An 18040-nucleotide genomic window follows, 5' to 3' on the forward strand; every position below is an offset into this window, starting at 1 on the left:
ACAGTATAGTGTAAACATAACTTTTATACGCACTGGAAAACCAAAAACTTTGTGTGACTCATGTTATTGCAATATTCGCTTTATTGCAGCGGTCTGGAACTGAACTCACAATATTTCTACAGTAAGTATATATATATATATGTACATATATATATGTGGTTTATTATAAGGAGTTGGCTCACTCAATTATGAAGGCTCACAAGTCCCAAGATTGTCAGGGTGTCTCAGCAAGCTAGAGAGCCAGGGAACTCAATGACTTAGTTCCACTCCAAGTCCAAAGGCCTGAGAACCAGAAGAGTTGATGGTATAGTTATAGTCTGAAGTCCAGCAGGTTTGGGACCCAGGAAGAGCCAGTGTTTCGGTTTGAGACCAGAAGCAAGTAATTAAAAATAAATAAATAAATAAATAAAATTCCAGTTCAAAGGCAATCAGGGAAGAAGAATTTTCTCTTATTCAGGGTAAGGTCAGCCTTTTTGTTCTTAATGTTCAACCAAATATCTGAGCATCCCTTGGCCCAGTCAAGTTAACATCTAAAATTAACCATCACATACTGCCACTTACTAATTGATTGGCCCTGGGCAGATTACTTTATCCTCCTGTGCATCTAGGTCCTCATCTGTAAACTGGGAATAATTATAGTACCTACCTTACAGACTTTCTGCAAGGATTATACAAAAGCATGCATGCAATACACTTAGCAAAACACATAATAATTGTTACTTATTACTGTTAACTTTTAAGTTACTACATACGATTCCACTGTTTGGACAGATTACAATTTATTCAACTGATTCTCTACTATTAAATTTCAATTGTTTCCAGTGTTTTTTCTTTGTTCCTAGTATTTTTTATTATTGAGAAATGCCTTCAAGAATATCTGTGTAGGTATATGTTTAGGCATAACCATAATTATTTCATTAAGATTAATCTTTATAAGTGAAATCACTCAGTTAAGCAGATAACCAAAGATTTCAATACATATATAACCACAACCTTTTCCACTTGACTCTGCACCTCGTTCTTGAGGTGATTATATTTCTCTGCTTCACTGATATTAAGCTTGGCTGTGTAATCTGCTTTGGCCAATGGAATGTGAGCAGATATAATATCCAACCAAAGCTTTAAGTGTACCTGTATGGATTGACTTGCTGCCTTAGAGATTCCACCCTCTTATACTTTTTTCTTTTCTTTTTCTTTTTTTCTTTTTGGCTGTGTTGGGTCTTCATTGCTGCGTGCAGGCTTTCTCTAGTTGCGGCGAGCCGGGGATACTCTTCGTTGAGGGGCGCAGGCTTCTCATCGCAGTGGCATCTCTTGTTGCGGAGCATGGGCTCTAGGAGGGTGGGCTTCAACAGTTGCAGCACGTGGGCTCAGTAGTTGCGGCACACGGGCCCTAGAGGGCAGGCTCAGTAGTTGTGGCTCACTGGTCTATTTGCTCCATGGCATGTGGGATCTTCCCGGACCAAGGATCAAATCCATGTCCCCTGCATTGGCAGGTGGATTCTTAACCACTGTGCCACCAGGGAGTCTTCCACCGTCTTATACTTTTGCCATGAGAACAACATTCCCTGGGTACCTGTTGATTGCAGAATGGAGGACATGTGGATCAGATCTGAACTCAATTCACAGCCCAAATCACAGTCACTCTAGCTGACCCTAAGATCTGGGGGTGAGAAAAATATTTGTCATGTAAGTCACTAAGATATTATGGTTATTTGTTATGCACATCATTGCAGTAATAACTGACTGATGTACAGAGAGATGAGATCATCAGATTTATTGGTCCTACTTCAGTGACCTAAGCTGCCTAGAGTAGTCCCAGAGTACTAAGTCTATTATCATCCTTCCTCCAGACCCCTCCCCCAACAAATCACTGAATCTATATATAAGCTCACTCCTCTTTTTAGGGTTACTGCCAAAATCAAGAGCTTCCAAAATCTATTAGAGAAAATGTTCACGACCAGGAGATGTGTAAATTTCTTAGCCTCTCATTGAGAATCCTTAAAAAGGTTCTTGGAGTCTAAAGTCTTAACTAGCTTTCCCCAAGATATGTTCCAAAGAACATTAGTCCTTTAAAATGCTAACAAAATCCACAAAAATGGATTCAATTTTGGCCGCTTAAGTGATCACTTTTTAGAAATGCTTTTTCTTTGGAAATGTATTTTTTGAATATGTATTTTATGACATTCTTGAATGTTCATGAAGCACACCAGCATATGAAATTATCTGAGAAAGCTTGCAGTAAAGAAACATGCTAAGACTCTGCATGTCCCAATTTTAATTTTCACTAGCCCTTTTTCTCTAGCAATATCTCAATATTTCTTATTAAGTGAGAAGCTAGGATTCTACAGAATCTATTTTGTGAGACCTTAACTCAGAAGGTGGACTCTCTAATGAGGAAATTTCAGACTTTACAGAGGCCAACTAGAAGAGATATTTTAGGTCTCTGTAGTACCTATTATACCATGTCACATTATGTACATATATCAATTAATAAATGAGCCAATCTGCTGTTCCAGAGGCCACATATTACAATGACTTCAATAAGATAGAAGTTTATTTCTTTCATGTAAGAGTCCAGAGATGAGTAGTCTAGGTTGACAAGGTAGTTCTGCCTCACCGGGTCATCTAAAATCCCAGGCGGGCAGTTTGTCTCTGTGACCCTCAACATTGGTTTCCAATCCCTGTCATTTCCCAGCCTGAAGGAAGAAAGAAATCTAGAGGAGGAGATTCCACCTTAAGAAACAATCAAGATATTGCTTATGTCACTTCTTACTTATCATTGGCTCAATCCTAGTCACATGTCCAACGCCTAGCTCCCAGGGAAATATACCTCTAGCTAAGTGGCTATATGTCCTACTAAAAGGTCAGATAATTCTATTCCTAAAAGGAAGAAGAGGACAATAGACACTGGGGGTCAATTAATGGTATCTGTCACTGTTTTTAGCTTACTTTCTTGAAACCTCTGGACTCTCCCTTCTAGGTAACAGAATGGAAGTTGTCATATAAATGAGTCAGGAAATGCTGACTCATTTAAATAACATAAACATCATCTTTAAGTTACCATTATCTCCTATCTCCTTAAAACATCTGAGGCAATGCACAATTCCTAGTTTAAAATACAACTTGAAACTGCTCATTTTTTAATGTTCAGACTCACAAGTAATCAAAGAGATGTAAGCACCTTGAGGGCAAGGAGAATATCTTACCACTGTTGTCAGAACAATGTGCCACACTAGAGGTGCCTGGAAAATATATGTTGCATGAATGAATAAAATAAGATGCCAGCTTGAAAAATGGAATGGGATACTATTATCTCCTTTGAAATTAGTGAAGGTTTAAAGTAATGATGGTGCTTAATGCTGGTGAAGATGCAACAAGGCAGATAGTTTGACATATTACAGATGGAAGTATAAATTAGTACAACCTTTCCAGAGGGCAATTCATCAAATTACAAGAACAAAAAGAAACAAATTTTTGTTGATCACATGGGCAAAGATATAAAAATTTGTTAATATGTTATCTTGGTGAAAGTATCATCATATATTACTGGTGGGAACCTATTTGTAGTAACCACTGTGGAGACATTTTGGGAATGCCTAGCACAATTAAAATGCACATACTCTGACGTAGTACGTTCTCCTCTAGAGGTCTGTCTTACTGATATATTTGCACAGTTGTGATGTTTGTTTATATAAGGGTCCTTAATACAGACTTATTTGTAGTGGCAAAAGACTGGAAAAAGCCTAAATGTCCTTCATTGGGAGGGGGCAATTAAATGTCAAGCAGCTATTTAAAAATACATTGTTAAAATTGTTAAAGTCAAAGTACACAAGAGTATTTCTACCACCATGATTTGATAGGCTTTTTAAAAAGTGGATGTGGAAGGTACACCCATTTTCATAGCAGCATTATTTATAATAACCAAAAAATGGAGGAAACTAATAAGAACCTGCTGTATAAAAAAATAAAATAAAATTCAAAGAAAAACTGGAGGATAAAACCCAAGTGTTCACATTTATATATATATATATATATATATATATATATATATATATATATATGCATATATTGCACGAGAGAGAGACAGAGAGAGACAGAAAGAATCTGAGGAAGAAAAAACATGATTGAAGGTCAGAGATGGAAGGCTAACTTGTTAAGGTTTATATTTAACTTTTTATCATATGTCACTTTTTCAACAGAAGTAAAAATCTTTGGGGAGTTCCCTGGTGGTCTAGTGGTTAGGATTCTTGGCTTTCACTGCTGTGGCCTGGGTTCAGTCACTGGTTGGGGAACTGAGATCCCACTAGCCACAAAGTGCAACCAAAAACAAAGAAGTAAAACACTTAAAAAGTCACTATTCATATTCTTTGACTCTGTAATTCTCTTTCTATCCCAATGAAATAATTTGAAATACAAACAAAAATTTATGCCCACCATGCATCAAAAACTTGGAAATAACCTAAACATCCAATATTACGGGAACAGTAGTGAAAACTATAATTTATAATTAACATTTTCAATAATACTGGAAAATGATATAATGAAAAACAAACAAACATAAAGCTCGGGACTCCCCTGGTAGCGCTGTTGTTAAGAATCCGCCTGCCAATGCAGGGGTCACGGGTTCGAGCCCTGGTCCAGGAAGATCCCACATGCCACGGAGCAACTAAGCCCATGCGCCACAACTACCGAGCCCTGGGAGCCATAACTACTGAGCCTGCGTGCCACAACTACTGAAGCCCGTGCGCCTAGAGCCCGTGCTCCGCAACAAGAGAAACCACCGCAATGGGAAGCCCGCGCACTGCAAGGAAGAGTAGCCCCTGCTTGCCGCAGCTAGAGAAAGCTGGTGCGCAGCAACGAAGAACCAACGCAGAACCAACGCAGCCATAAATAAATAAATAAAATACTAAAAAATAAAATTAAAATAAAGCATAGTAAAAAGATCACAAGTACCTATGACAGAATGTTATCAGTTGTTGCCCCTGGGGAGCAGCACTGCAGATGCATATTATTCTGTTTCTTTATAGTTTTTTGTTTGATACAAGTCAGAGCTCTTCTGACTGTTAGTGACAGAAACTGAAATCAAACTACCTTAATTAAAGGGATATTTGTTGGCTTACTGAACCAGTTACTAGGACTGACTGGAACCAGGGACTCTTTCCAATCTCCTTCCCCCTCCTCTCTGCACATTGGGATCAATGTCTTCAATGGTAGATCTGCCTTCTCCACAGCCATACGACTCTGTTGCCAGAAGCTCCTGGATTCACATTTTCTAGTTTTTCCACTACAGAGGCAAAGAATGTCCCCTCATTCTTTGGGGGGTGTGGCAGATCCAGCTAAAATAATCCCAACAAAAAATTTTCATTGGCCCATTTTAGATCACATATCCAATCAGAGTGGCCAGGGTGGTGATAGGGAGGGAGGGGAGGGTAGTGCATAGGAAGGCAGGTTTATGGAAGAAGACAGTATCAACCAGGAGGTAACAGGATCTGTTCTCCTTGAGTTTGGGGCACGTCGGTGCAGCCTGCATTCCCCATGCTGTAGCAGAATTTTTTTTTTAAAAAGACAGCAGCACCCACTATGGCCAGATGGTTAGTGTGATAAGGAGTGTGCAATGTACCAAGAAAAGAAGAGAGATGCTAGGCCATCAAAATAACAACTGTCCATCGTACTGTATTTTCAATGAGCATGTTTACTTGGATAGTCAGGAAGAAAAATTTTAAGTGAGAAAAGAACACCATTTCCTCTTCTCTCTCTTGCCCTGGGGTTTAGTGGTGCCTCTGGAATACTTCCTTATTTACCTTCTGGTCACTTGAAAAAACAGTTATATTCACCTTCTGATTAAACCTTGAAATCAAACTTGCTCCCCCTTAAATGGCCTGGTGAAATAGTTTTCTGAAACCCTGAACCTGGTTGGTTGCTTTTTCCCCCCAAGTCACCTTCCAGGCAACAGAAACACAGCTAACATCTGAGTTCTATCCTATAATTTGAATTTTGGGTTGACGTTCAGTTCCAAAGGTCCTGGTTTCTGCATCTCTCTCCCACTCCTGAACTGGCCAAGTCTGAGTTTATTGACCTTCACAGCACAATACAAAATACACTTGTTTGCTTTGGCCTGTTCTGGTGGGCAAGGAGTCCTGTCTGACTTTGCCTTCCACTGTTTGGTTTGCTAATTATATTGTGTATTTTAGTCACTTTCTGTACACATCACTAGACACCTTTCTTAATGACTCATTATTTCAATGTTTTGGAAGAAAAATATATAATGTGCTCTGCTTTCTTATGACTTAATTCATTTCTTTTTGTAAAGTTACGAGACTAGGCACTAACCCTTAATTGGAATATACTTGTTACAAATTTATTTCTAAGTCTAGCAGAAGCAACTACTATTATACTAGATATAGGATAGAAGTTACACAGAATTGTAGAAAGTTGATGAAATTCATCCATTCTTTTTTATTTTTAATTGCGGTAAAATACACAGAATGTGAAATTTACTGTTGTAAACATTTTTACAGTAAAGTACATTCACATTGTTGTGCAACCAATCTCCAGAATTATTTTCATCTTGCAAAACTGAAACCCTATACCGATTAAACAAAAACTTCCCATTCCTCCCTCCTTTTAGCTCCTGGCAACCACCCTTTTATTTTCTGACTTATGAATTTGACTACTCTAGGTACTTCATATAAATGGAATCATAGAACATTTGTCCTTTTGTGACTAGCTTATTTCACTTAGAAAAATATCCTCAAGTTTCATCCATGTTGTAACATGTGTCAGAACTTCATTTTTTAAGGCTAAATAATATTCCATTTATGTATATACCACATTTTATTTATCCATTCATATGTCAATGAACACTTGGGTTTTATCTTCCATTTTTTGGTTATTATAAATAATGCTGCTATGAAAATGGGTGTACAAATATTTCTCTGAGACTCTGCTTTTAATTCTTTTGGGTATATACCCAAAAGTGGAATGCTGGTCATATGGTAATTCTATTTTTAATTTTTTCAGGAACTGCTATACTGTTTCTCAGAGTGGCTGCACCATTTCACATTCCTACCAACAGTGCACAAGAGTTCCAGTTTCTCCACATCCTTGCCAATACTTGCTATTTTTTGGTTTTTGGTAGTGGCCATCATAACAGGTGTGAGATGAAAATTTCATCTATTCTTAGTCTCTCATTTTGTGCATGAGGAACTGAAACCCAGTCATTTTAAATATATTGTCCAAGGTAGTGCAAATCATATGAGGGAGTAAAGTGCAGTGGTTAAAATATTGGACTCTGGATCTAGATTCCCATTTTTTAATCTTGGCTCTGCAACTGACTGACTGCATAATCTTGGGCACATTACTTAACTTCTCTGTGTTAGTTTCCTTGTTTGTAAAATGAGTATAATTTAAGGGTACCTATTTCAGAGTTGTTGTTGTAAGGACTAAATGAGATAACACACATAAAGTGCAGCTTGAAGACGGCCACGGTTTTTTGGACATTCCTCCTATGAGAGGATGGGATATAATTCCCCTCCCCTTGAACCCACACTGGCCATAGGCCCTCAGTTGTCGTTAATAAAATGCAACTGAAGTAATACTGCTTGGCTTCCAAGTCTGAGTCAGAAGAAGACTTTCAACTTCTGCCTTGGTCTCCAGGAACACTCTCTCTGTGGGAAGCCATCTGCCTTATAAGAAGTATGGCTGTCCTGCTAGAAAAAACATATGAAACTACATGAAGAGAGAGAGGGGTTTGTTCCACTGAGCTCAGCTTTCCTGCCATCCTCACAAGGTGCCAGGCATCTTAATGAGCCTGTTTGGCACCCTCTAGACCAAACCAGCTGTCAGCTGAACAAAAAACAAGTGACCTCAGTCAATACCACACTGAGCAAAAGAATTGCCAGCCAAGTTTTACCCAAATGCTATTTTTACGTAATTAATTTGGGCATTAAATCACACAGCAGTTGAACACTGGAACAAATGCCTGGTATACAATAAGTGTCACTAGAATGTAAACTCTCTAAGGGCAGGTATTTTTGCCTTCACTGCTATTTCCCCAGGACTTAGAGCAATGACTGGCATAGAATAGGTGTTCAATAAAGATTTGCTCAATGAATGGATGAAATTAAAACTCTTGCTTTTATTAGTGGTAGATGGTAATCAGAGCCAGTCTGATGATCAGAGCTCTCTGCATCACTCCATGCTGACCTAAAAGCTGCTGACCATTTAGTTTATTTCTCCTGAGATTTTTAGGTCTTTATGATACAACTCTTGGTGTATTCTCAAAAAGTTAATGGTAAAGTATACTCTAATTTGTAAAGGTTGGAGAACATCAAAAGAGACTGCATGGTGTTTCTTATACTAATACTACAATACCAGGCACTTAAAACTTGTAGCTCATTAAATCCTAACAACCCTGCAAAATTTATATCATTTTCTCCCATTCTACACATTAAGACACTAGGGTTCAAAGAGTTTAGGTACTTTGTCCAACCAGAGATGAGAAGCAAAAGCTTCAGGATTTGAACCTAGATCTGCTTCCTCCTTGAAGAGCACTTTTCAGTCTAGAAAACTGTTCATAAAGATCATCAGCACACAACAGTGAGTAAAGAGGGTCTTTTGCTTTAAAAGTCAAGAATAGGGCTTCCCTGGTGGCGCAGTGGTTGAGAGTCCGCCTGCCGATGCAGGGAACACGGGTTCGGGCCCCGGTGCGGGAAGATCCCACGTGCCGCGGAGCGGCTGGGCTCGTGAGCCATGGCCGCTGAGCCTGCGCGTCTGGAGCCTGTGCTCCGCAACGGGAGAGGCCACAGCAGTGAGAGGCCCGCGTACCGCCAAAAAAAAAAAAAAAAAAAAAAGAATTAAAAGTCAAGAATAGCCCATTCAAGTCCCAGCTGCTGGCCAACTATGAGGCCTTCTTCAACTCATTTCATTTATCTCATTTTCCTCAACCAGAAAATGGGAAGAGTGATTCCTGTACTGCCTACCTTACAGTGATTTGGGTGATTCTTATAACCCAAACACTTCGGCAAACATGCTTCTGCAGAAGGATCTTCCCATGGCAACAAAGATAGAAAAAGATGGGCAGAACTTTCTGAGATCCTAAATAGACAAACATTTTTGACAAAATAGTGGCAATTAGTGATTCCAAAGTTGAAATAATCTTCAGCAAAGCAAATTGAGTTCAAAAGAAATATATGTTAAGACAATTAAGATATTTTGAGGTAAAGGATATATTCATCTAGAGTGAAATTTTTACTCAAAATATAATTGTCAATGTAGTCAAAACCTGAATATCTGAAGTTGAATATCAGATTTGAGAATATTGAAGTGTGTGTTAAAATGTTGATGCTTTTAACTCTAGTAGCTTGTGGTACAAATAACTAATCTAGTTTTTTTTTTTTTTTTAATATATTCTTTCTTTCTTTATTTTTGGCTGCGTTGGGTCTTTGTTGCCGCACGCAGGCTTTCTCTAGTTGCTGTGAGCAGAGGTTATTCTTCGTTGCAGTGTGTGGGCTTCTCACTGCGGTGGCTTCTCTTGTTGTGGAGCACGGGCTCTAGGCACGTGGGCTTCAGTAGTTGTGGCTTGCGGGCTCTAGAATGCAGGTTCACTAGTTGTGGCACACTGGCCCAGTTGCTCCGCAGCATGTGGGATCTTCGCGGACCAGGGCTGGAACCCGTGTCCCCTGCATTTGCAGGCGGATTCTTAACCGCTGCACCACCAGGGAAGCCCACTAATGTAGTTTTTAAATTGTTGAAACAATGGGCTTTCTGCAAATTTCCTCATTTCACCCCCACCTTCCCTCTCTAGCATCCAACTCTGAAAACCAAGGGCTCCTTGGTCTGAGCAGCCTTTGTCAAGCCACAAAAGATCCTGTTATACATTTTCTCTAGGGCCTGTGGGGCCTACTTGACATACATTTGCATAACTATGTTCAGCTTCTCAAGTGATACTTAAAAACAAAAAAGAACAAGGAGAATCTGCACCAAGGGGTCTTGTTGTTTTTAAACAGCAACTGTTTAAATGTGATTTATTTGGCTGAAGTTCTGTCTAACCAGAACCTCACCACCAACATGCAGTCAGGTGTACATATGGGTGCACACACACACACACACACATATGCACACACAACCACACACACTGAGCTAGGTTTAGTCTCCCAGACTCAGATCCCTAAATGCTTCTATGACCTATGATTGTATACACTCTGATAGCTCTCAACTCTAAATTCGGAGAGTCTAAAAAAGATTTGAACATGTTAAAAATGTTGTAAATTTGACTATTACAATTTTAGAACCCAATTCAACAAACCAAATTTAGGGTTATAGGAGTATCAAATTTACCAAGAGAGTTTCTGTGATTTAAACTGATATAAGAGCAAGTAATTTGTAAACTCCACTATTTTTCTGAATTTACATCTTTTCAACTTTTCACACTTTAAAACTCCATCAACACTCCATTTGTTTAGAATATCTAGAATCGCAATTGCTAAAACATAGCATACAGGTAATGGGTTCTGGATCCGTGGTCCTCAGATCTGGGATTCAACCTAACCTGTGACTTAGTGGAGCCAGATCCTCCTTGAGTCACTTGGTACCTGTGTCATAAGATTTTTGTGAAAATTAAATGAGAAAAATAACAGTGTCAAGCATCCAGCAAGTGCTTGAAAACATCAGCCATTTTACTATCATCAAAAAGTCTACAAATAAATTCTGGAGAGGGTATAAAGAAAAGGGAACCCTCCTATACTATTAGTGGGAATGTAAATTGGTGCAGCCACTGTGGAAAACAGTATGCAGGTTTCTTAAAAACTAAAAATAGAACCACCATATGATCCACCAATCCCACTGCAGAGAAAACTAATTGAAAAAGACACATGCACCCCAATGTTCATAGCAGCACTGTTTACAATAACCAAGACACAGAAGCAACCCAAGTGCCAATCAACAGACAATTGGTTTAAGAAGATGTGGTGTATATATATACAGTGGAATATTACTCAGCCATAAAAGAACGAAATATTGCCACTTGTGGCAACACGGATGGATCTAGAGAATATCATACTAAGTGAAGTAAGTCAGAGAGAGAAAGACAAATATCACATGATATCACTTATATGTGGAATCTAAAAAATAATACAAGTTAATTTACAAAACAGAAACAGACTCACAGGCATAGAAGACAAACTTATGGCTACCAAGGGGATAGGAAGTGAGGGAGGGATGAATTAGGAGTATGGAATTAACAGGGACAAACTACTATACATAAAATAGATAAGCAACAAGGATTTACCATATAGCATACGGAACTATGTTCAATATTTTGTAGTAACCTATAATGGAAAATAATCTGAAAAAATATATATAACTGAATCACTTTGCTGTACACCTGAAACCAGCACAATATTGTAAATCAACTATACTCCAATTAAAAAAAAACTATTACTATAAAAAACCCCATTGGCCATTTGTAATTAGCATAATCTTTTGCCAAATTTAATGCTAAGATACTTTAGTTTCACAAACTACCCTTACCACTTAATGCTCCCACCAGTGCCATTGCCTTCATTCCTAAGACCATAGCAAGTTATTTACATTGTCCTTTACAACAGTAAGTATTTTTCACCTCTCTTAGACATGCTCGATGTTGTAAAATGCAGAAAGCAAAAAATAATTCAATTGGAAAGACTGAGTCTCTTGTTAGTGTCAGGATATTTAAACATTTAGCTCAAGTATTGATTCTTTTTGCATTTAAATCAATTTTAGATGTTAACAATAGCTAATCTAATTGCTAGTGACCCTATAACTAACATAAGAACACAAATCATGGGCATCAAGTACGTATTAAAGTCAAATAACAGGTAATTTTTTTCTCTTAGTTCTTTGAGCGTATTGATTAAACCCAATGTAATTTCTCTTTTCAAATGGAATTCCAGCTCTTATTGGAGAATGAAGAAGTAACAACATCCCCTGTAAAGGGCTATCAGACCTCCTTCCATGTCAATGGAAAGGAGGAAACGAAAATTAAACATGTCAGCCAAAGCACAGATGGGAAACTGGGTAAGCTGATCAACCTCTATTTTGATTACTACATTTGTTAGGGCTAAATGCTTGATCTGTGTTTGAGAATGGCAGTTACGCTGCTAAAAAGAAAGGAAATGAATGATCCCATCAACATTGTGATGTAGTTGAGATTTATCTGCATCAAATCTAACTCTGTTTGGGATAAGCTGAAAATCTTGATCTGTTTAAAAGGTTCCAATTTGGGGCTTCCCTGGTGGCGCAGTGGTTGAGAGTCAGCCTGCCGATGCAGGGGACGTGGGTTCGTGCCCCGGTCCGGGAAGATCCCACATGCCGCGGAGCGGCTGGGCCCGTGAGCCATGGCCGATGAGCCTGTGCGTCCGGAGCCTGTGCTCCACAACGGGAGAGGCCACAACAGTGAGAGGCCCGTGTACAGCAAAAAAAAAAAAAAAAAGGTTCCAATTTGGCAGAACTTTCTTCCCTGTCAGCACCGAAAAAAGTCTTTGAAATGCATAGAAACTCTACAAATGAAAGGAGAAGTACGCATGGAGTGAACACGGTCCCAAACATTTTGTAATATTCCACAAGTCTTTTCCACAGCCGCATTTTTCTCCCATGATTACTCTATGCTCATTTTAAGGGAAAGATATTTAGTGAATCAGAAACAGGAAGCTGGTCTCTACTGGAGCCTATAGCATCTTTGATATGATGTTAATGATTTGCAGAGCCTCTTCCTCTCCACTCCCAACTGATGTGAACTGGGCCAAGGTTAAGTTGATGGAACTACTTAAGCATTCCCTCTAGCTTTTCCCACAAAGATCAGCACAAGGATCAGCAATGGTGTTGTTTATATTACGTTGATTTACTATATCACGCTGCTCCTCATTCCTAACCTTTATGATTCATTCACAGTATTTCACCAAATGCACTCATAAAGTGGGGTTAATCACACTTGCCTATTATAGTGGACAGCTATTGCTCTTGTCTTAATCTTCAGATAAAAGCATTTGAATCTCCTCTGAGGAATACAACTTCCCTACTCAATCCATGGTGTTACGAATACGGATGTTCTCATCCCCAACTCCAAAGATGGGCACATACATCAGGACTGATGCAACCAGAGCCCAGACTCCTGCTGTCCTTGGTCTTTGGTGCCCTGCCCCATCCTTCTATGCAGCAATGGATTTTGCTCCCAGGCCAATTTGGAAACATCATCTCTGAAGAAATTTAGTCAGTGTATGTGGTGTATTCATGCAATAGTAATTCAGAGTAGAGGTTGGCATACCAGAGACGACCAAATTTGCATTGGCATTTAGAGAGAAGCCCAGACTGACTACCTTCCCCCAGCACCCTAAAGTAAATCCTATCATCCACATTCCTATTGACAAACACAAAATCTAGCTCTAAGTTTGGAGCTGAACAAAGGAAACCTCACCAAAGCTACCTATATCAATTGGACTTGTCCTTGATTCACAAGTAAATGAGTAAAAGACCATGGGTTGGTAGGAAATTCAGTACCTCAAGTTTATTTGGAGAACAACCAAAATAAATATCAAAATAACTGACCTAGACAGTGGAAATATAAATAATTCATAAAACATAAGAAGCTACAAGGAATTCTCATTAATGTCCAAAAAGAGAAGATAATGTATTCATTTAAACCAAAAGAGACTACTATGAAAAAAGAGCAGGTGGAAAACAATGAAGAGTTCATGGAAATTAAAAATACAATCACCAAAATAAAAAAATAACTCTAAGGAATGCAAGAAAAAACTTAAGAAAATCTCCTGGAATATAGAGGAAAAAGACCAGAGACAGAAAACATGAAGGGAAAAATGTCAAGAGGAGTAGAGCAACTAAAAGAACCAATCAATACCTGTCCAACAGGAGTTCCAGGAATACAGACAGAGAAAAAAATTTAAAATAATAGAAGAACATACCCCAGAGTTGATATAAGATATAAAAATTCAGATTGAAAAGGCTTATTAAGTATAGAACAGGATGAGTTTGTAAAAGAAAAAAAGATTCATTCTGAAATTTCAGAACAGGTATAAAGAGAACACACCAAAAGCTTTGGGGCGGGGGGCGGGTTAGGGGAAACAGGTTACTACAAACAAGTAACAATTTCAGGGATTCCATTGACACATGGGATGCAAGAAAGCAATGGGGTAAAGCAGAGCAGACCAGCTGTGGGAGATGCTTGACATTCCAGCCAGAGAAGTGGCCACTGGTGGAGTAGAGCAGGCCAGGGACCACTTACACCTGAGATGGATGATAGACCAGCACATACCAGAGGTAGAAGTCCAAGTAAAATGTTGAAGGAACAGCCTCACTGAGCAACCAAGAGTGTCAGTCATACCCAGTGCAACCTAGCAGCTGTAAATATCTGTAGTGGATTTCCAGGTGAAACCAAGACAGGTATTCTTAGCTGAGACACCAAGAGGTGGTTAAAGCAGTATTGGAACATCAAGATAGCTTATTCCAAGTGAAAAATCAGACAATGTAATAAAGATATTATCCAGGAAAAAAAAAATAGAAAAGCAAGCAAGAAAGCAATGAAGTAATGATTTCAAACAACTAGGAAAATATATATATATATTTTTTCTTTATTTTTTGCGGTACGTGGGCCTCTCACTGTTGTGGCCTCTCCCGTTGTGGAGCACAGGCTCTGGACGTGCAGGCTGAGCAGCCATGGCTCACGGGCCCAGCTGCTCCGTGGCATGTGGGATCTTCCCGGACCGGGGCACAAACTCGTGTCCCCTGCATCGGCAGGCGGACTCTCAACCACTCCGCCACCAGGGAAGCCCAGGAAAAAATATTTTGAGCATAAAATTCTATACGCAGGCACACTATCAACCAAGTGTGAAAGTGAAATGAAGACATTTCATACATGCAAAGACTTAGAACGGTTCTTATGTATCTCTACTGAAAAAAGTTGAAAAGTACCAAAATACACTTTAGCAACACCAAAGAGGAATCCCATGACAAAGGATGACACAGGATCTAAGAAGCAGCAGAAGAAACCCACAAAGGCCATAAAAAGAAATAATGGGGATAGATTTGTGCAATGTGACAATAACATAGTCTATTTAAAAGTAAGCATTCTGAACTTCCCTGGTGGCGCAGTGGTCAAGAATCCGCCTGCTAACGCAGGGGACACGGGTTCGTGCCCTGGTTCGGGAGGATCCCACATGCCGTGGAGCGGCTGGGCCCGAGAGCCATGGCCACGGAGCCTGCGCATCCGGAGCCTGTGCTCCACAACGGGAGAGGCCCCAACAGTGAGAGGCCCGCGTACAGCAAAAAAAAAAAAAAAAAAAAAAAGAATAGATGGGCAAGAAGAAAGATGGAAATTCTAAACAGGAATCGAAAAGAAATCTAGAGATCAAAAACAAATGAAGAATGTGATAGGCTTTGGTGGGCTCGTTCGTAGGCTGGACATGGCTGAGGAAGAAGCATGAGGATATGTCAATAAAAACTTCCAAAACTGAAAAGCAAAGAGAAAAAAGACTGGAAAAATGGAACAGAATATTCAAGTTCCATGGGACAACTAAAGAAGGCATAACATAGGTATTCCTTTTGGGAATGTCAGAAAGACAATTTCCTCAAATTAATATTAGACACCAAATATTAGACACACATCCAGGAAGCTCAAAGAACAATAAGCAGGGTAAATGTCCCCAAAATTACACACAGGCATATGATATTCAAACTGTAAAAAATCAAAGATTAAAAAATTTTGAATGAGGCCAGAGGGGGGAAAATATCTCACCTATAGGGGAACAAAGATAAGAACTAACATCTGACTTCTCAAAAATTGTGCAAGTAAGCAGAGAGTGGAGGGACTTCCCTGGTGGCGCAGTGGTTAAGAATCCGCCTGCCAATGCAGGGTACACAGGTTCGATCCCTGGTCCAGGAAGATCCCACATGCCATGGAGTAACTAAGTCCGTGTGCCACAACTACTGAGCCTGCGCTCTAGAGCCCGCGAGCACAACTGCTGAGCCTGCGTGCCACAACTACTGAAGCCCACGTGACTAGAGCTCGTGCTCTGCAACAAAAGAAGCCACCACAATGAGAAGTCCGTGCACCGCAAGGAAGAGTAGCTCCCGCTCACTGCAACTAGAGAAAGCCCATGCGCAGCAACTAAGACCCAACTCAGCCAAAAATAAATTAATTTTTTAAAAAAAGAAGAGAGTAGAGTGAAATATTTAAAGTGTTGAGGAGAAAGAAACATTAACCTAGAATTCTGCATCCTGAGAAATTATCATTCAAAAGTGAAGGATAACTAAAGACTTTCTCAGACAAACAAAAACTGAGAGAATTTGTTGCCAATAGACCTGCCTCGTCAGAAATGTTAAAGAAGTTCTTCAGGGAGAAGGAAAATAATATAGGTCGGAAACTCAGATTTACATAAAGAAAAGAACATTAGAGGAAGAATAAGCAAAGGTAAAATAAAACTTTTTTCTAAATCTTAGTTGATCTAACAGATAAAGCTTTGCTCAAAATAATGAAAGCAACAATGTGTTCTATAATTTTAGCAAAATGAAAAGAAACTGGGAGGCAGAGACAGAAGGAAGTTAAGAGAAGTGTAGGGACACTAATTTCCTCATCTTACCTAGGAGAGAATCAGATCGTTGATGGATCAAGAAAAAAGAGGTTTAAGTATATTTTTGTAAGCTAAATAGTAACTTATAAAATAATCAAAATTGCATGGGGCTTCCCTGGTGGCGCAGTGGTTGAGAGTCCGCCTGCCGATGCAGGGGACGTGGGTTCGTGCCCCGGTCCAGGAAGATCCCACATGCCGCGGAGCGGCTAGGCCCGTGAGCCATGGCCGCTGAGCCTGCACATACAGAGCCTGTGCTCCGTAACGGGAGAGGCCACAACAGTGAGAGGCCCGCGTAAAGCAAAAAAAAAAAAAAATTGCATGAAAGGGTAGGGAACTGAGAAGTGTTAAGTGGGCTAAACTCCATATCTTTCATGGAAGGCAGTCAAGAGTATACCCGACAGTTGATAAACCAAATAATAGAGACATAGAATACTATTTAGAGTTCTAGATATGTCCATAAGGAGGACCAAAACCAGAAATGGTCCAAAGTGGTTAACTCCAAGGCATGGACTCACAGTTGTGAGCTGGAGAGTAAAAAGCAGAGACTTCTTCCTGTCAATTTATACACTTCTAAATTGGAGGTTGAATTTTTATTTGCATGATCATGTCTGTTATTTAAATATTAACAAAAAGTAGAATTCTACATAGGAAACCTATAGGATAAAATTTCAGAGGAAAATCCATGGCAATAATTATATTATTATTTTACAAGAAAGACTAAAAATAGGTGGTCAAGATTTCAACTCAAGAAACCAGAAAAAGAAAAACAAATAAGCCCAAAGAAAGTAGAAAGAATTAATAAAGATGAAAGTGAAAACTAGTAAGGGAATAACAATAGAAATGATAAAAGCAATAGCTGTTTTTTTAAGACATTAGAAATATCAAGAGAGATATTTGTAACTTTAATCAAAGACAAGATTTTTCATTTCAATGGTGAAAGAAAAGTGCATTCCTTTCCTTCTGAATGTGTGAGCCTTTACACATACTTAAGAGTACAAGTAAAACAAAAGCAAGGTTTAATGCTCTATAGGTCATCCGGGCATTTAGGGCCATGCTACCATGATAGATGATAGGTAGATAGATACATAGATAGATAGCAACAACACTGCTTTATTTCAGCATTAATTTTGACCTAAATAAAACTGCTGCCTTATAATCAAGTTTATTCAGTCAACAGTCTTTTAAGTTCAACAGGCTTCTACTAATTTAGAAGACAGTGAGATTACTTTTAAAAAATCTTATTATAAAGCACATTGATTTAAAGGCCCAGATTCCAAAAGGAAATTGTCCTGATATAGATTTAATAACGTATAAATATAATAAATAAAAATTAATATTCTATGTAAAATAAACATTTGCTAGGAAAACATAAATTGCTAAAATTGATTTTAAAAGAAATAGCCTGAATAGAGTAGTAACAA

General features: G+C 39.0%; 1 pseudogene; it reads left to right on the forward strand.

Annotated features, from left to right (window-relative positions):
• The first annotated feature begins 14211 nt into the window (after positions 1-14211).
• Positions 14212-14466, forward strand: LOC136118369 (SNRPN upstream reading frame protein-like; annotated as a pseudogene).
• The last annotated feature ends 3574 nt before the right edge of the window (positions 14467-18040 follow it).

Source organism: Phocoena phocoena, chromosome 2, assembly GCF_963924675.1.
Source record: "Phocoena phocoena chromosome 2, mPhoPho1.1, whole genome shotgun sequence".
Classification (NCBI taxonomy): Eukaryota; Metazoa; Chordata; class Mammalia; order Artiodactyla; family Phocoenidae; genus Phocoena; species Phocoena phocoena.